The following is a 6,080-nucleotide window of genomic DNA, read 5'->3' as shown; positions in this document are numbered from 1 at the left end:
AGTGCTAAGTAATCTCTTCTGGAAAGAGTTTAATAATGTTCTGTAGCTGAATAAAACTCTGTATTCATGATATCAGGAGCAATCAGTGCATTTCTTTTTCTCTTCCACAAAGTGCAAGCAGCCAACAATTGTGAGCCCAATAACATTAATGTGTGATAATTAAAACACAAAAGCAAGATCTAAATTATGAACTATCAGTTTCACTTCATCATATGACATTGTACCAGTAAGTGTCCTTGGTATAAGTAGGTTAATACCCTCCAAGTTTGTACCTTCTTTAATTGTAGGGGATGACATGCAACATGAAGCTTGTCTGGTATCATTTTTACTTATTTTCTATACCAGGACACGTTAGAGTGTACAATTGCATTTACAACATGACTTCTTACCACAACTGAAACAACAGGCTGTGTTGAAACTGGTTTAATTGGTATTTTCTGTTTGTATCGGATAAACAGAGGAGACCAACTAGGGAGCAAAGCGAAGCAATTGACCTCGCTAATGTTAAATTAGTAAACACAATAATTAGACTGCAAAATTCCCAGGGCTAACATAAATCATAAGATCTAGTAATGCACTTGTTCTAGCTCTCTGTTTTATCTCTGTTTCTCTGAGAAACCCAAGCATTTCTCACTGCTCCTGATCTGAGCTCCACTAGGGGGAGCCGTTTAAAATAACCAAACATTAAAACTAAAATATCCACTTAATTGGCCTTTAGATGCCTGCCTAACTATAACATATATGTTCAACAGATATTCAACTATTTCCATTAGGTTGTTGCAGGACTGCTCTCACAGATTAATTCTGGTATCATCAGTCGGTGTCCTTATATTTGTAAAGTGATAAAAAAATACCAGTGTAGGACATATTTTCTGCATTCTTAATGCTGCTTCTGAAATTCTTGTAACAAATAAAAAGAGGAAAACAGAAGAGAAGAAGAATTCGGACAGAGCATAATGCTGCCATTGCTTTCCTGCTGTGTTTAAGTTGAAAAGACGGCACATGAAGTTCAGTGCACTTTTCCTTGACTCCTGGGGTGTCAGTTCACTTTACAAAGAAAGTGGATCACAGTGAGAGCAAGGCAACGTCAGTACCCACAAGTAATACCACTAGCTATCCCAACGTTAAACTTTCAGTCTAACTTACAACCCCACTCAGTCGTGGATCAGCGGTTAGGGTGTCGGACCCGTAACCGGTGGATCGCTGGTTCGATTCCCCGTCCCGGTGTCCATGCCTGAGGTACCCTTGAGCAAGGTACCTAACCCCCACTGCTCCCCGGGCGCTGCACGCGGTCGCCCACTGCCCCGGGTTTGCTGTGTGTGTGTGCACGTCACTTGGGTGGGTTAAATGCAGAGAACAAATTTCGTTGGAGTGAGTTCCCTCCAATGACAAAATATGTCACTTTCATCATCTTTCTTTCACTTAAAATTAGTTGGGACACTATGTGAACTCTGAATTAAAACAAATGTTTACAGTGTAAATAAATTTAAAGTTCACACTGACCCTTTCTTGTAAATATATTTTGTAAATATACAATCATTTATAAATTGACTAATTGGTTAATCAATTAATTAACAGGTAAGTAAGGGGCGAGGTTCACTACCTTGTGGAAAACTGCATGGGAAAAACAGCATTTGTTAACACATCTACAATTCATAATATCATCATCAAAAGACACGGAAAAACTGAAGAAAAGTTGTCACTGTAACTATATAGATGATATAACGTATGGCAAAAATCAAATAACAACACCGACAACCACTACAAACTCCTTTGCATCTAAGCTAAATTAACGCAAAATCAAAAGTGTGCTGCTATCAGAGTCGTGTGGGTTTCTCATGAATCGGGGTTGCAAAATGCTAATCCAACTCCTTTTAAAAAAAACACGGTTTCATTTGATCGATACTTTACAGTCATGAATCTGTCTGGCAGGTATTTTATATTTTAAATGAGGGATTGACATGTCTGAGCGCACAAGTCTGTTTTTTTCTGTCCCATTGCAAATTGTGCTCGAGGCATACACAAGCTCCAAGTCTTCAAGAATTAATTTTGTGAGTTTTGATTGTAAATAGGGAGAGCGAGGAAAGACTCCAGGCTATAAAAATACCCTGACAAAGTTAAAGATGTCTTAAAATCATATCACAGTAGCATCTTTAGCAAATACCCTGCAAAATCACCCATGAAATGGTATTCTTCCTCTCACTACGGAAGAGCATCCTCATCTTGGCATAGGGCATAAACTATGCACGACATCAAACACATTTCATTTCGCACTCAGCATAAAAATGGGCTTTCCACCTATCACATCATTACTCTCTGTAAATCTGCACTGACAACTCAAAAACACATAAACATGTGCCCACACACACACACTAGCTTCCCTCTCACCTGCTCACACACAGGAGCATGCCTACTGTACCAAAACCCAGCTCCAGTACACCTCACTGACTTCCCTACTGACTCAGGATGCTCAACAAATCACTCTGTGGTTTCTGTGTTCAGTAACAGTAAGAAGCAATACAAAATACCCTTCAAAATACACAGTATGTTATCTTTAACCTCTGCACATCTAACAATTAAACTGTTTTGAATTATAATATAATGTATCAATCTCATATTTTGCTCCCGATATATCAACCAGCTCCATTAAATGCAGTATTAAATGTGGTTCTGCCATTGTTTTTCCTCAGCATATTGGGCAATTTTATACACAGCCTCTTATCCCACTTCATCAGTGTCATGGATGAATGTTAAGCCCTGTGTGTGTCTGTGTGAGTGAAGTACAATAGCCAGTAAAAATAACATAAAAATAAAAATAAATAAAATTTTCAAAGCTTATTGTCACAGCACAAGTACTGCTGGTAAAATAATTTCCACAAACCCTTCTGGCTGTACCTGCTACTTACAGGCCACTGCACAAGATAAATGTATTGGGTGCCACCAACAGAAAGAGAGTTTTATGCCCTATCTGAAACCAGGTGAACTTGACTCACTTTGTGCAGTCGTTCCACTTGCCCTCTGCAATGCTTCTTGCACTGGCCGCAAATGACGACCTTTGACCTTGATATTACCTTAAAGCACTTACTTACATAACTGCACAGGATTTTTTTGTTCTCCAACAAAGTCTTAATAACAATCATCACTTATGGCCTTGATGCCCTGGCATGTCGCCTTTGTACCCTCAAAATATTGCCCAACTGCACTGCAGGCCAAAACGTCTTGCCCCTAAACTTATTAAATTCCAGGTCTGTGATCAGAAAAGGTGCCACACCAGAAAAACCCTTTGCTACCAGGTCAATAACAGGAACATGAAGTCAAGTGATATACTCCATAAGGAAATTAACATAGGCTGCAGTGAGTGTTCTCCCCCTGTTAGATTCCCATCACTCGTTATTTCTATCACTCAACATAAGTCATAAATTTTCATTTCTTTACTAAAATGCAGCAGGTGTGTGCATGCTCTGTGTTTGTCACAGGAAAAAGAATCACAGTATCACTACTCGCCGCGAAAACTGAAGGGCTCAGTTTGTTTTGGTAAAGATGACTGCAGCAGATAAAGACGACTATTCCTCGCCGCCAGAGCCTCCACAGCCAAATCAAATCACACACATTCTGTGAAGCTAATATTCAGTAGTGTAACTGACTGGGTGTCTTTGTCCCAAGTCATGCACAAGTTTATCGCTTGTGCATCTTTCATGCAATTCAACCGGAATGTGACCCTCTGCTGCAGCTCAACAAGAACATAAAGTCAGGAGAGACACTGAGAGGGAACTTCAAATGTGTATTTATCTACATTTCAATAACCTGAATATCCACATGAAGTTGTGCTTCCCTGTTGCAAATTCTGAAATCTTACAACACTTGAATGAACAAAAAAAGCTTTAATCTGTTGTGCCTCAGTATATCTAGCCTGATAACTTGTTACCTGATTTTTAAAAGCTCAAATATGTAAAAGGTGGATTGGCTCCTGATGACTTAGCACAAGCAGTGACACAGCATGAAAAAAAAATGTAGTTCCAATAAAATCTGAAGCATTGCAAATTGATAAACGGTGACAGTGAGAGTTATATAAGCTGCTGTGGCAGAGCTGAGTCAGCTAATGTGATTCGCAGAGCCTGACCCAGTCGCTTAGAGAACGCACCTTTCTTGACGTGGAATAACAAAAATTTGCATGAAATCCAAGTGGGTGCAGGAGGGAATGAGATTCGTGACAGAGAGGCACACAACAACACCGAGAGACTGTGAGGGATGCTCACTCGCCAGCCTCACACTGGACCTCCGCCAATCATCCAGTATGAATTCACCTATAGCCTAACGTCATTCTTTAGAGCTATAATTTACATTGGTATGTAATGAAGGCTCACTGTTTCCACCTACATTTCTAAAGGTATATTCATCACTTATCATCCTCAGTCTCTCTATGTGTTGCGATGTTAACACTCCAACCAGGTGAGAGGCTGAGGAAATAGTGTGCACGAATTGAAAGCTGTCAAGGGCACCTCTGGCACTGAGTGTTGTGATGGATAAACAACTATACAAACATAAAGTTCTCCCTCCAGGTCACGTATGATTCATAGCCCTCATAGAACCGACAGATGACTTTAAACTAGACATCCTCTGTGGCTTCAGAGAGCTTTAGCTGTGGCACTTTGCTGCCTTTCAAGAGGCAGGATACATAAAGTCAACTGGGCCACTTTGATTTGTGTGTTTGTACTTTTAGCGTTTGCTGTAACCAGGTGAAAAAAATTATAAATATAAAGATATAAACAGTAAAACTTTTGGCAACATTCTCTCACCTGTGCTGTTTACAGTCTGTTTACACCCTTTACACTGAATACTTTGGCCCTTGCTGCAAGAGCAGTGTTGTTTCTGAAAGGTCAGGTCAGTTCACATTTTTTTCTTAACCAGAAAAAGGGGCGCCGACAGTTAATGAATGCTAATTCACATGGGAAAAGAAAAGATCTGTATAGGCCACTGGAGTTCACTGCCCTTAAAATCCGTATTTGTGTTACATTTGTGTTAGGGTTTAGCAGTAGGAGGAGTAATGGTGGTGGAAATCTGGATAATTGATTTCTGGTTTCTTCTCTTTGGTAGAGGTGCGCCTGCTTTATTTTCAGCTTATTTTGAATGTATTTTGATCATGCTGTCAGTCTGTCTTTTTCATAGTTACACTCCACACTTTTAATTGGATCTATTCAAAGTATAATTTTATACAGTGTTTTGAAAGCCATTTATTCCTGTCATCCATTATTTATCTTGTTTTGTTTTTCTTGAAACAAAAAAATAGGGAGAAAAACTAAAGGAGCAATTTTGGCATAAAAGAAGACACCAGAAATATCAATTCCTCTAACTTCACAAATGTATGCAAAACCACCAAAACCTTCAACCAAAAAAGTTTAAACTCAAAATACTCAATTTAAACCTGCAATTAAACTAATTAAAAAGTCTTGCAATGCTTGAACTAATAACAGAGAAGTGAAGTAGCTATCGTCTATATGTAGGACAGCATTGTATCAAATGTACATCACAGAATCCAGACTGACTGCCACTGAGAACGTTACTTTTGTTTTACTGTACAGTGCAACACTGAACAATTAACATGCATGTCACGCTCTATTTCATTGTACAAACTGTGGCTCATAAAAAATTATCCAAGAACCACTTCCCAGTGTCAGCAGAGACTCCTTCATTTCCCTTTCTCTGTTCCTCTCACTGTTTTAGTGTCCTACATGTGTGTGACAGAACTGTAACAGAGACCCTGGGAGCAGTTGAATGGGGCTGTGTGAACATGTGTCAGAGGAATCTCTAATGGGAACACCATGCTCCTAATATAAAGTCCATCTGTAGCCTGCACAATGAATAACAACAGGTCTTTGCAATATTGACTCCTCCCCACTCTACCATTTTAATGATTATACCTTTGTCCTTTGTGGGTGTATGTGGGTGGGGGGGGGCTGCAAAGCACAAGTCTGGCTTCTCCTGTCACATCAGCGCTTTATTATTCATTAGGATCTCTTTCTTTTCTCTGCCTAAAAGGACCTTGATAAGCTATGTTTATTCATACGCTAACCTTTTTAAAT

The sequence above is a fragment of the Scatophagus argus genome, chromosome 1 (assembly GCF_020382885.2).
Source record: "Scatophagus argus isolate fScaArg1 chromosome 1, fScaArg1.pri, whole genome shotgun sequence".
NCBI lineage: Eukaryota > Metazoa > Chordata > Actinopteri > Scatophagidae > Scatophagus > Scatophagus argus.
This window is presented reverse-complemented; position numbering follows the sequence as displayed.